Here is a 14,802-nt window from a genome sequence, read left to right on the forward strand (position 1 = left end):
GTTGCCCCCTTCTCCTCCTTCCCTCAATCTTTCCCAACATCAGGGTCCTTTTCAATGAGTCCACTCTTCACATTAGGTGGCCACAGTCTTGGAGCTGCAGCTTCAGCATCACTCCTTCCAGTGAATATTAAGGGTTGATTTCCTTTAGGATTGACTGTTTGATCTCCTTGCTGTCCAAGGAGTACCACAATTCTCCAGTACCACAATTCGAAAGCATCAATTCTTTGGCACTCAGCCTTTTAAGGCATAATCTTTTATTGATGATGTCTTTTTAAAGACATAATCTATCATGAAAACACATCTAAAATTGCAAATGTAGCTACGGGGATGAAAGAAATATACAGTGTTCTGAGAGCCTATAGTAGGAAAAGCTAACCCTTGTAGGGAAGATAGAATGATCCTTATATTATGAAAGAGAATACTGAGGTTCAAAAATGTTGATAAGGGACTTCTCTGTTGGTCCAGTTGTTAAAACTCCAGCTTCCAATGCAGCGGGCCTGGGTTTGATCCCTGGTTAGGGAACTAAGATCCCATGTGCTGTGCAGTCAAAAAAAAATGTTTTAATTTAAAGAAAAATGTCACTAAGTAGTCTAAAACATAGAGTTACTAAATAGAAAATCTAGGATGATGCCAAACCTATTGCAATTTTTTCTGTAACATCTGTTTTCCATCCAAGTTTATTTGCATTCCCTGAAAAGAGTGTTTTTTCCTTCCTCCTAATGCTAAGCCCCAATTAATCCTATTCACTGTTTTTTTTTTTTTTTTGGAGACATCTTACTCTCTGTTTACCATCTTCCTGCCCAAAGTCAATTGTTCCTTACTCCTACTTTCAAGTAGGCCTTTGTGGTGGTGGTTTAGTTGCAAAGTCATGCCCAAGTCTCCTCGACCTCATGGACTGTCTCCTACCAGGCTCCTCGTGGGATTTCCCAGGCCAAGAATACTGGAGTGGGTTGCCATTTCCTTCTCCAGGGCATCTCCCAACCCAGGGATTGAACATGGGTCTCCTGCATTGCAGGCAGATTCTTCACAAACTGAGCCACCAGGGAAGCCCTCAGGTAGGCCTTAAAACCTTTTGTATCATGAAATATCCTTGCTTGACCTCCATATTTACTGTTGGCTATAGTTGTATCATTGTATCCTTCTAATGGAGCTCTTCAGGTAATGACAGAGGAAGTAAATCAGATGTGTCCCCTCTGAAAATAATAAAAATGCTTGTTCCATACAAATACATAGTTTCAGTTCAGTTTAGTTGCTCAGTAATGTCCGACTTTGCAACCCCATGAATTGCAGCACGTCAGCCCTCCCTGTCCATCACCAACTCCCAGAGTCTACTCAAACTCACATCCATTGAGTCCGTGATGCCATCCAGCCATCTCATCCTCGGTCGTCCCCTTCTCCTCCTGCCCCCAATCCCTCCCAGCATCAGAGTCTTTTCCAATGAGTCAACTCTTCTCATGAGGTGGCCAAAGTACTGGAGTTTCAGCTTTAGCATCATTCCCTCCAAAGAAATCCCAGGGCTGATCTCCTTTAGGATGGACTGGTTGGACCTCCTGCAGTCCAAAGGACTCTCAAGAGTCTTCTCCAACACCACAGTTCAAAAGCATCAATTCTTCGGCACTCAGCTTTCTTCATATTCCAACTCTCACATCCATACGTGACTACTGGAAAAACCACAGCCTTGACTAGACGGACCTTTGTTGGCAAAGTAATGTCTCTGCTTTTAAATGTGCTGTCTAGGTTGGTCATAACTTTTCTTCCAAGGTGTAAGCGTCTTTTAATTTCATGGCTGCAGTCACCATCTGCAGTGATTTTGGAGCCCCCAAAAATAAAGTCTGACACTGTTTCCACTGTTTCCCCACCTATTTCCCATGAAGTGATGGGACCGGATGCCATGATCTTCGTTTTCTGAATGTTGAGCTTTAAGCCAACTTTTTCACTGTCCTCTTTCACTTTCATCAAGAGGCTTTTTAGTTCCTCTTCACTTTCTGCCTTAAGGGTGGTGTCATCCGCATATCTGAGGTTACTGATATTTCTCCCGGCAATCTTGATTCCAGCTTGTGTTTCTTCCAGCCCAGCATTTCTCATGATGTACTCTGCATAGAAGTTAAATAAGCAGGGTGACAATATACAGCCTTGACATACTCCTTTTCCTATTTGGAACCAGTCTGTTGTTCCATGTCCAGTTCTAACTGTTGCTTCCTGACCTGCATACAGATTTCTCAACAGGCAGGTCAGGTGGTCTGGTATTCCCATCTCTCTCACAATTTTCCACAGTTGATTGTGATCCACACAGTCCAAGGCTTTGGCATAGTCAATAAAGCATAAATAGATGTTTTTCTGGAACTCTCTTGCTTTTTCAATCATCCAGAGGTGTTAGCAATTTAGTTTCTGTTTCCTCTGCTTTTCTAAAACCAGCTTGAACATCTGGAAGTTCACGCTTCACATATTGTTGAAGCCTGGCTTGGAGAATTTTGAGCATTACTTTACTAGCGTGTGAGATGAGTGCAATTGTACAGTAGTTTGAGCATTCTTTGGCATTGCCTTTCTTTGGGATTGGAATGAAAACTGACCTTTTCCAGTCCTGTGGCCACTGCTGAGTTTTCCAAATTTCCTGGCATATTGAGTGCAGCACTTTCACAGCATCATCTTTCAGGGTTTGAAATAGCTCGACTGGAATTCCATCACCTCCACTAGCTTTGTTCGTAGTGATGCTTTCTAAGGCCCACTTGACTTCACATTCCAGGATGTCTGGCTCTAGGTAAGTGATCACACCATCATGATTGTCTGGGTCGTGAAGCTCTTTTTTGTACAGTTCTGTGTATTCTTGCCACCTCTTCTTAATATCTTCTGCTTCTGTTAGGTCCATACCATTTCTGTCCTTTATGGAGCCCATCTTTGCATGAAATGTTCCCTTGGTATCTCTGATTTTCTTGAAGAGATCTCTAGTCTTTCCCATTCCGTTGTTTTCCTCTATTTCTTGGCATTGATCGCTGAGGAAGGCTTTCTTATCTCTTCTTGCTATTCTTTGGAACTGTGCATTCAAATGGGAATATCTTTTTTTTCTCCTTTGCTTTTCACTTCTCTTCTTTTCACAGCTATTTGTAAGCCCTCCTCAGACAGCCATTTTGCTTTTTTTACATTTTTTTTTCATGGGGATGGTCTTGATCCCTGTCTCCTGTACAATGTCACGAACCTCGGTCCATAGCTCATCAGGCACTCTGTCTATTAGATCTAGTCCCTTACAAAATACAAATAGTTCAAACAAAAACAAATGTTTGTGTTTGTTACAAACAAATACATAGTTCAAATCTTCTATGTCCTTACTGATTTTCTGTCTGCCTGTTATATTAATTACTGTGAGAGGTGGGTTAAAATTTTTCCAAGTATGTGGATTTGTTGATTTTCTTTGTAGAGCTGTCAAAGGTTACTTTATATATATATATATATATATATATATATATATATATATATTTTTTTTTTTTTTTTTTTTACTTCATATATTTTAAATCTTTGGTTTTGGTTCATACAGAAGTACAGTTGTTAAATCTCAATCATTGTTAAGTGAGCCTTTTTTCTTTAATGGACTTTTTTTCCCCCTTTAATACTGTACTAGGTGTCTCTGGGGTCGCCCAGAGTCAGACACAACTGAAGCGACTTAGCAGCAGCAGCAGCAGCTGTCTCTTGGCTAGTGTTTACAAAGCTTTGCCTTCAGCCTTTATTGTGTGTTTCTTAAATGTGCTTTTCTAACTAACATACAGTTGGCTTTGTTTATTTAATCTAGGCTGACAATCATTTCTTTTACCTGAAATATTTAATACAGTAATAGTTAATGTAATCACTCTTAAATCTGGATGTATGTCAGAGTTCTCCAGAGAAACAGAACTATCATCCAATGTGTGTGTGTGTGTGTGTGTGTGTGTGTGTGATCTCCTCAGCTTCTTTCTTTTCATGAAATCCACCATGGTAATCATTGCAGGTATGTTATTAAGGATGCTGTTTACTGTTTCACAGTGCTCCTTAAATATTATCTTTTAATAATAATATTTGTTTCTAGTCTCAACATAAGGAAGATTCCTGATTCTTCTGAGCTATATTATCTTGTTGATACTTGTGAATCTTGTAGCTGATTGCATTTCCCTATTGCCTTTGGCTGAAAGGAATCTAAAGCTAGATTTGTGGCTCTTGTCTAGAATTTGTCCATAATTTTGTGGTATGTATTTCTGTATCACAACTATCTCTGGGTAAATTTTCCTATCCTCATTTATTTTTCATTGGTTCTCTACAGTCTAATTCTATTTAGGTTTCTACCCTGATATTACCTGTATTCATGTAAACTCTTGCAAATACTATTAGAGAATAGGACTGGCAATGTTTAAACACATAAGTAAATGTAATAAAATATGGTTCATTTAAAGTGGCACTTCGGGCTTACCTGGTGGCTCAGTGATAACGACTCTGCCTGCCAGTGCAGGAGACACAAGTTCAATCCCTAACCTGGGAAGATCCCACATGTCACGGAGCAACTAAGCCCCTGTGCTAAAACTATTGAGCACCCTGCCCTGGAGCCCGCATGCCACAACTGCTGAGTCCATGTGTTGCAGCTGCTGAAGCCTGTGTGCCCTGGAGCCTGTGCTCCACAACAGGACAGCCACAGTGAGAAGCCTGGGCACCAAAACTGGAGAGTAGGCCCTGCTCACACTATTTAGAGAAAGTCCATGCAGCAACGAAGACCCAGGACAGGACTGCCAAAAATAAAATGAATAATTATTTTAAAGATATAAATAAACTGGCACTTATGGCAAAGAATTAGTGTGTATTTCACATCGAAAATTCAGTTTCAGAATTTTAGATTGCATCACTGTCTCATTGTTAAGACAGGTTTTGTTGCGTAAACCAAAGGTGAAGCAGTGGAAAATATTTTTAACATGAATCATTTTGTCTTTATGTACAGCTTAACACTTAATATTGACCATGGTCAAGTAATTTAAACTTTCTCAGCCGTAATTATCTCATTTATAATGTGAATGAAGTTGACTTAATGATCAGTTCGAGGAGATGGTACCTCTTAGGTGAAAAAACAGAATAGATTATTACTACTAACTAAATTGTTCTGGGATATTGAAAAGCTATCTGATCTCTGTAGGGTTTACTTGACTCTGGTGGAAAATAAGATGACTGAACTGGATGATCCTTAAGAGCCTTTACAACTCTTTTTCTTTTTTAGTTTATTTTTGTGCTGAGTCTTTGTTGCTGTTCGGGCTTTTTCTAGTTTCAGAGAGCAGGGCCTACTCTCTAGTTGCAGTGTGCGTTCTTCTCATTGTAGTGGTTTCTGTTGTGGAGCTCTGGCTATGTGAACTTCAGTAGTTGTGATGCACAGGCTTAGTTGCCCTAGAGCATGTGAGATCCTCCCCAACCAGAGATCAAACCAGAGTCCTCGGCATTGCAAGGTGGATTCCCAACCACTGGACCACCAGGAAAGGCCCCCTTTACAGCTCTTAATTGAATTATTCAACAAATATTTATACAAAACTGAGTAAAACAAAAGACTTGACCTTTAGAAGGTCACAGTATGGTTAGAGGGTAAATGGATTAATTAAAATATTAAATTTATTAAGTAATGATTTATTATTAAATTATTAAATTATCCCTGAAATCCCCAGGTCAGTAGGTGTCCAATATGCTACTGGATATCAGTGGAGAAATAACTCCAGAAAGAAAGGAGGGATGGAGACAAAACAAAAACAATACCCAGCTGTGGATGTGACTGGTGGTAGAAACAAAGTCTGATGCTGTAAAGAGCAATATTGCATAGGAACCTGGAATGTCAGGACCATGAATCAAGGCAAATTGGAAGTGGTCAAACAAGAGATGGCAAGAGTCAACATCGACATTCAAGGAATCAGCGAACTTAAATGGACTGGAATGGGTGACTTTAACTCAGATGACCATTATATCTACTACTGTGGACAGGAATCCCTGAGAAGAAATGGAGTAGCCATCATGGTCAGCAAAAGAGTCCGAAACACAGTACTTGGATGCAATCTCAAAAACGACAGAATGATCTCTGTTCGTTTCCAAGGCAAACCATTCAATATCACGTAATCCAAGTCTATGCCCCAACCAGTAATGCTAAAGAAGCTGAAGTTGAATGGTTCTATGAAGACCTACAAGACCTTTTAGAACTAACACCCAAAAAAGATGTCCTTTTCATTACAGGGGACTGGAATGCAAAAGTAGGAAGTCAAGAAACACCTGGAGTAACAGGCAAATTTGGCCTTGAAGTACAGAATGAAGCAGGGCAAAGACTAATAGAGTTTTGCCAAGAAAATGCACTGGTCATAGCAAACACCCTCTTCCAAAAACAGAAGAGAAGACTCCACACATGGACATCACCAGATGGTCAACACCGAAATCAGATTGACTGTATTCTTTGCAGCCAAAGATGGAGAAGCTCTATACAGTCAGCAAAAACAAGACCAGGAGCTGACTGTGGTTCAGATCATGAACTCCTTATTGCCAAATTCAGACTCAAATTGAAGAAAGTAGGGAAAACCGCTAGACCATTCAGGTATGACCTAAATCAAATCCCTTATGATTATACAGTGAAAGTGAGAAATAAATTTAAGGGCCTAGATCTGATAGATAGAGTGCCTGATGAACTATGGAATGAGGTTCATGACATGGTACAGGAGAGAGGGATCAAGACCATCCCCATGGAAAAGAAATGCAAAAAAGCAAAATGGCTGTCTGGGGAGGCCTTACAAATAGCTGTGAAAAGAAGAGAAGCAAAAAGCAAAGGAGAAAAGGAAAGATATAAGCATCTGAATGCAGAGTTCCAAAGAACAGCAAGAAGAGATGAGAAAGCCTTCCTCAGCGATCAATGCAAAGAAATAGAGGAAAACAACAGAATGGGAAAGACTAGAGATCTCTTCAAGAAAATTAGAGATACCAAGGGAACATTTCATGCAAAGATGGGCTCCATAAAGGACAGAAATGGTATGGACCTAACAGAAGCAGAAGATATTAAGAAGAGGTGGCAAGAATACACAGAACTATACAAAAAGGATCTTCATGACCTGGATAATCACGATGGTGTGATCACTCATCTAGAGCCAGACATCCTGGAATGTGAAGTCAAGTGGACCTTAGAAAACATCACTATGAACAAAGCTAGTGGAGGTGATGGAATTCCAGTTAAACTATTTCAAATCCTGAAAGATGATGCTGTGAAAGTGCTGCACTCAATATGCCAGGAAATTTGGAAAACTCAGCAGTGGCCACAGGACTGGAAAAGGTCAGTTTTCATTCCAATCCCAAAGGAAGGCAATGCCAAAGAATGCTCAAACTACTGTACAATTGCACTCATCTCACATGCTAGTAAAGTAATGCTCAAAATTCTCCAAGCCAGGCTTCAACAATATGTGAAGCGTGAACTTCCAGATGTTCAAGCTGGTTTTAGAAAAGCAGAGGAACCAGAGACCAAATTGCTAACACCTCTGGATGATTGAAAAAGCAAGAGAGTTCCAGAAAAACATCTATTTCTGCTTTATTGACTATGCCAAAGCCTTGGACTGTGTGGATCACAATCAACTGTGGAAAATTGTGAGAGAGATGGGAATACCAGACCACCTGACCTGCCTGTTGAGAAATCTGTATGCAGGTCAGGAAGCAACAGTTAGAACTGGACATGGAACAACAGACTGGTTCCAAATAGGAAAAGGAGTATGTCAAGGCTGTATATTGTCACCCTGCTTATTTAACTTCTATGCAGAGTACATCATGAGAAATGCTGGGCTGGAAGAAGCACAAGCTGGAATTAAGATTGCCGGGAGAAATATCAATAACCTCAGATATGCAGATGATACCACCCTTATGGCAGAAAGTGAAGAGAAGCCTAAAAGCCTCTTGATGAAAGTGAAAGAAGAGAGTGAAAAAGTTGGCTTGAAGTCAACATTCAGAAAACGAAGATCATGGCATCCGGTCCCATCACTTCATGGGAAAGAGATGGGGAAACAGTGGAAACAGTGTCAGACTTTATTTTGGGGGGCTCCAAAATCACTGCAGATGGTGACTGCAGCCATGAAATTAAAAGACGCTTACTCCTTGGAAGGAAAGTTATGAGCAACCTAGATAGCATATTCAAAAGCAGAGACATTACTTTGCCAACTAAGGTCCATCTAGTCAAGGCTATGGTTTTTCCTGTGGTCACGTATGGATGTGAGAGTTGGACTGTGAAGAAGGCTGAGCGCCGAAGAATTGATGCTTTTGAACTGTGGTTTTGGAGAGGACTCTTGAGAGTCCCTTGGACTGCAAGGAGATCCAACCAGTCCATTCTGAAGGAGATCAGCCCTGGGATTTCTTTGGAAGGAATGATGCTAAAGCTGAAGCTCCAGTACTTTGGCCACCTCATGCGAAGAGTTGACTCATTGGAAAAGACATGATGCTGGGAGGGATTGGGGGCAGGAGGAGAAGGGGACGACAGAGGATGAGATGGCTGGATGGCATCACTGACTCGATGGACGTGAGTCTGAGTGAACTCTGGGAGTTGGTGATGGACAGGGAGGCCTGGCGTGCTGCAATTCATGGGGTTGCAAAGAGTCGGACACGAGTGAGCAACTGAACTGAACTGAACTGAGTAGGGGATATAAACATAATTTCATTGAGACAGAAAGGGAATTATGGGCTCTAAGTGCAAAGGCAGAGCGAAATTCGGCCTGTGATAGTGACTTTCTTTGTTCCTTATTTTAGGGGGAAAGTCATTAGTGTTTCAGTACTAAGGATGATATTAGCTGTAGGTGTTTTATAGAGTTTTTTTTCTAGATTGAGGAAGGTTTCCCCCACCTATTTTTCATTTGCTGTGAGTTATCATGAATGGATATTGAATTTTGTAGATTTTTTTCTGGATCATTTGAAATAATCATCTAGTTTTTCTTTCATAGTGTGAAAATATGAGTTACATTGACTGATTTTTGTATTATTATATAAATCATGCATTCTTGTGATTAAGCCATGATGTAGTATCCATGTTTATGTATCACCAAATTTGATTTACTAATATTTTGTTAAGGAGTTTTGTACCTATTTTCATGAGGGATATTGTTCTAAATTTCCTTTTAATATGTTTGGCGTTGATTTAGGGCAATGCTGGCCCCATAGAATGAGTTGAGTTACATTCAATCACATTTTTTTTTTTTTTAGGCTTTCCAGTGTGAACTCGAAAACCTGCTAGACAAATTCCAAAAGAGCTGTAACCCTCAGTCATCTATTTTCTACAAGAGTTTGTGTATAGAACTGGTATTATTTGTTCCTTAAGTGTTTTGTAGAATTCACCAATGAAGCCATCTGGACCTCATCTTTTCTTTAGGGAAGTTCTAAAACAATGAAGTCAATGTGTTGCTCTAATGTGATGTCCTCTCTCTCATTCTTGTTATTGACAATTTATTTCTTCTCTCTTATTTATATTAATCATAAAAAGTCTGGTTACTGGTTTATCTGTATTACTGACATTCTCAAAGAACTAGCTTTAGATACCACTCACTTTTCTTTTTTGTTTTTATTTTCTATTTCATTGGTTTCTGCTCTTATTTTTTTTCTATCTGGAAAATTAAAAAAATTTGTTTTCCACAGTGGAGTTCATAATATGTGTAAGCATAATGACACAGTACGTAGAGATGAACATAGTACTGACTTTTAAAAAATTGAAATATAATTGATTTATAATGTTGTGTTTGGTTTCAGGTGTACAGCAAAGTGATTCAGTTAGATATACATATATATTCTTTTTCAGATTCTTTTCCCTTGTAAGTTAGAACAGAATATCAAGTAGTTTCCTGTGCTATACAGTAAGTCCTTAGTGTTTATCTACTTGATGTATGGTAGTATGTATATGTTAATCTCAAGCTCCTACTCATTTATTCCCCCTTCCCTTTCCCCATTGGCAACCACAGGTTTCTTTTCTATGTCTGTGAGTCTATTTCTGTTTTGTATATAAGATCATTTGTATCATTTTTTAAAAAATTCTACATGTAACTGATATCATCCGGTATTTGTCTTTCTCTGTCTGGCTTACTTCACTTGTATGATGATCTCTAGGTCCATCATGTTGCTCCAAATGGCATTAATTCATTGTTTTTAATGGCTGAGTCATATTCCATTTATATGTACACCACATCTTCTTTATCCATTCTCCTGTTGATGGCCATTTAGGTTGCTTGTCCATGCCTTGGCTGTTTTACATAGTGCCACCATTAGCATTGGGGTGCATGCATCTTTCTAAATTATGGTTTTCTCTGATATAAGCCCAGAATTGGGATGGCAGGATCATATGGTAGGTCTAAAATAGTAGCGATTTTAATGGCAGCTGTTGTTCTTCATCAGTTTAACTTCATAAAAGAAGTTTATTAGCAGAGCTAATGTCTCACAGACTTACTAATTCACATTCTGTAACAAGTTAACTTGTTTCCTTTTTGTCACCTCTTCTCTCTGCCTCTAATTTATTTTCTAGCAGTTCACATTCATATTCCAGTGTGTGCTCCTCCAAAAATGCACTAGCAAAATGTAGATCGTTTACACTCATTCCAACGCAGCAGATCCTCTTTAGGAGAGATGTCATCATCCATGAGGGGTTTGTTTTCTTTTTCTACTGCTTTGTCAACTCAACTAGTCATTTCTCCTTTTGTTTTGGTCATACTATTATTTGCTTTTTGAGTGCCTCCTGATTGAGTCCACACAGATTTGAATGCACAGCAGATTTCACGATATTAGAGGAGGCTGTAGGTTCCCTTCGGAGAAAGCAATAGCAACCCACTCCAGTATTCTTGCCTGGAAAATCCCATGGACAGAGGAGCCTGGTAAGCTGCAGTCCATGGGGTCGCTGAGTCCAACGTGACTGAGCAACTTCACTTTCACTTTTCACTTTCATGCATTGGAGAAGGAGATGGCAACCCACTCCAATGTTCTTGCCTGGAGAATCCCAGAGACGGTGGAGCCTGGTAGGCTGCCATCTATGGAGTCGCATGGAATCGGACACGACTGACGCGATTTAGCAGCAGCAGCAGCAGTAGATTCCCTTAAGTCATTTTGTATGTAGTCTTCTTTTTCATCTGGGGTCCACAATCAGTAACTGCCAGTAACTAATCAGTCTCAGATGGAGCTTCATTTTGTCTCAAGCAAACACTATAGGCAACACACTCCTCAGGGTCTACTGAGACATCAAATGGTGCCTCATATGAACAGTGCTTTTCTGTAAGATGGTTAAATCCTGTGCTCATTCTGCTCAGCAAAAAGAGCTGTCTTCCAATACACACAGCAGGCTGAAAGGTCTAAAGTCAGAGAGACTTTGGAAACCTCACATTCAGGTAACAGATCTCTTGGCTCACATCAGAAGTGTTCAGAGACTCTGTGCTTTATAGAGGAGGCCATCCTAGGCCTTTAGTGCTCACGATCCTCCTCCTTGGTGTTCTTTGAAGTGTTCTTTGTTAGTAATTCCAACCTGAATGATTTGGAAGTAGAAATCCCAAGGAAAGACCTTCATACTAAAACATTTTTCTAACCAGTACTCTTCAAAGTATAAAGTTCAAAGTATAAAGACAGATGAGCATCGAAGAATTGATGCTTTTGAACTGTGGTGTTGGAGAAGACTCTTGAGAGTCCCTTGGCCTGCAAGGAGATTCAACACATCAATCCTAAAGGAAATCAGTCCTGAATATTCGTTGGAAGGACGGATGCTGAAGCTGAAACTCCAATATTTTGGCCACCTCATGCAAAGAACTCATTGGAAAGACCCTGCTGCTGGAAAAGATTGAAGGCAGGAGGAGAAGGGGATGACAGAGGATGAGATGGTTGGATGGCATCACCAACTCAATGGACATGAATTTGAGCAAGCTCCAGGAGTTGGTGATGGACTGAGAAGCCTGGTGTGCTGCAGTCCATGGGGTTGCAAAGAGTTGGACACGACTGAGCAACTGAACTGAACTGAACTCTTCAATTTGTCAAAATCATCAAAAACAAGGAAAACTTGAGAAACCACCATAGTCTAGAGGAGTCTAAAGTGACATGAACTAAATGGTTTTTGAGGAAAATTTCTTAAACAAGTTCTTGTTGCCACGGGGAACACAGGAGCCATACGAGCTTCCAGCCCAGCTGCTGGGTAGCCTCTGAGGCCCTGTGGGGGCTGCACAGCCCCAGCTGGTGCCCACATGCCTTATTATAAGTTTTTAAATTTTATTTCCTTCTTTCTGCTTGCTTTCAGTTTAAGTTGCTCTTGTAGTTTGTTAAGTTGGAAGAATAGGTCATTGATATTAAAGTTTTCTATTCCAATATAAACATTTGATGCTATGCGTTTCCTTGAAAACATAGCTTTAATGGGATCCCATAACTTTTGAATAATTGTGGTTCTGTTTTCATTCAGTCCATAACATTAGACTTTTTCTTTTGTGACCTTTGATCCATTGGTTATTTATGTGTTGTGTTTAACTTTTAATTATTTGGGGAAATTTGTTCAAATATCTTTCTGTTACTGAATTTTAGAATACTTTAAGTTGAGAGGATGCTTTGTATGAATTTAATCTTTCTGAACAGACTTGTTTTATGTCACAGAACATAACTGATATAGCTTGGTAAATATATCATGTACACTCAACAAGAATGTATATTTTGCTATCATTTTGGGGTTTTTGTTTAATTTTTTTATCCCTGTCTTGATTTACTGAAGTTTCATTTTTATAAGATGTGTTTAGTTGAGGATTTGTTTTGCTTGGGCTTTGTGGGGCATCTTGAATTAGTAGACTATTAATGATCATCTCTTCAAAATATTGTCTCAGATCCCTTCTTTTCTCTTTTTTTTCTGGGGCTTCAATTTGTCTTGTTAGGTTCCCTCACTGTATCTGATATCTCTCTTCAAAAACAAACAAAAAAGACATTAACTTTGAAGAAACTGCACTTAAACCCAACACTGACATTTCAATGACAAGAACTTCAGAAAACAGTGAAATGTTATCTCCAAGGTGCCTTGAGAAAATAACTACTCTTCTGGATATACTTCTATAAAGAAGGTAAAATTAATATGTTGTTAGAATATATTAAAAGAAATTATATTTTTGAGAAAATTAAAGTTATTCCAACAGGAGATAAGCATAAAGAATATTCTCTAAATCGTTCATTATGCAGAAAGAAAACCCTCTTGCATGAAAGAACAGATGCAGAAAGTGATGGAGACCAAAGAAAATTATAATTATGAGAATAAATCACATTGACAGTGAAAGGAGGTTTGAAGAAAGAACAATGTGGCATTTAAATTATACAGAATTACAATAATAAATGGTGAAAATATCGCAAAAGATGTGTGTGCATGTTGGGGGATGTATGTGGTAAATGCTTTTACACCATTCATAAATTCTTCCCTAAGAGGATAATAAAAGTAAGAATGGTTTTGTTAAGGAACTTTTAAAGTAACTAGTAAGAGAATAAAACAGTGAGGCTGCAATAAGATGCCATTTTATACCTACTAGGATGACTACTAGATGACCTACTAGTAAAGAAGGTTGACAGTAACACGTTGGCCAGGACATGGAGATATTACAACCCTCGAAAAGCTAAGCATAGAGTGACAGTATGACCCAGCATTTCCATTCATCCATTCATACGTATACATCAAAAAGAATTGAAAACAGGAACTCAAACAGAGACTTGTACGTCTATGCTTATAACATCATTATTCACAGTAGCCAAAGATAGAAACAACCTCAGTGACTCTGGAGAGATGAATGAATCAACAAGGTTAGAACTTCAGAAATCTTTGTTTTGGGAAATGTCTTATTACTTCTTTCATCATTTCTTCTCTCCATGTTCTTTGTTCTTCCTTTGTGGAACTTCTGCAAGAAATTTTACCTCTAGGAATGGTCCTGTATAACTCTTACCTTTTCTCTCATATTTCTTTCCTTTTTTGCCTTATATCCTGGAAAATTTTCTTCCTTTTATCTCTCAAACTTTCTATTGAATTTTAATTTTAGAAATCATCATTTTAGTTTCCAACCATTCTTTCTTGCTTTTATCATCACATCTTTTTTTTTGTTTTAAAGTATGCAGTGTCACTTTTAAAAAATATCTGAGGATATTAGCAGGAGGGTTAAAATATTTTCCCTCTCTCTGTGTTAAATTATCTCTATCTCTGCAGTTTTTCTTAATGTTTAACTTGATCTCTTTTGCATTACAGGTTTTTCTCAAATACCTAGCATATCTTGGTTTTCAATAAATGTTTTAAAATCATGTAGTATAAAAACTAAATGTTTAAAATTATATAATATAAAAACTTTAATGTGTAAAAGGATGATGTCTACTGCCAGGCAGATGTTGGCAGATGGACCTTTTAGTATTTAAAGTGAAGTAGTTAGTGTAGCGGAGAAGGCAGTGGTAATCCACTCCAGTACTCTTGCCTGGAGAATCCCGTGGACAGAGGAGCCTGGTAGGCTGCGGCCCATGGGGTTGCAAATGTCGGACACGACTAAGCGACTTCACTTTCACTTTTCACTTTCATGCATTGGAGAAGGAAATAGCAACCCACTCCTGTGTTCTTGCCTGGAGAATCCCAGGGACGGTGGAGCCTGGTGGGCTGCCGTCTCTGGGGTCGCACAGAGTCGGACATGACTGAAGCGACTTAGCAGCAGCAGCAGCAGTTAGTGTAAGCTATCACACCAACTACTTAACTAATTCAATCTGTTTTTTCTTTTTTTTCTTTTAGATCTCCCTGCCCTTGTTTTTAGCCTAGGACTTCAAAACCTAGATACTATGCATTCTATTTTTAAA

General features: G+C 39.0%; 1 non-coding gene across 1 annotated transcript; it reads right to left on the reverse strand.

The window, feature by feature from the left end:
• Positions 1 to 9,194: 9,194 nt before the first annotated feature.
• LOC138074721 (U7 small nuclear RNA) lies at positions 9,195 to 9,256 on the reverse strand. The gene has a single exon (XR_011144534.1). It is a non-coding gene; the product is annotated as a U7 small nuclear RNA (small nuclear RNA).
• Between the last annotated feature and the right edge of the window lie 5,546 nt (positions 9,257 to 14,802).

Source organism: Capricornis sumatraensis, chromosome 2, assembly GCF_032405125.1.
Source record: "Capricornis sumatraensis isolate serow.1 chromosome 2, serow.2, whole genome shotgun sequence".
NCBI classification, from domain to species: Eukaryota; Metazoa; Chordata; class Mammalia; order Artiodactyla; family Bovidae; genus Capricornis; species Capricornis sumatraensis.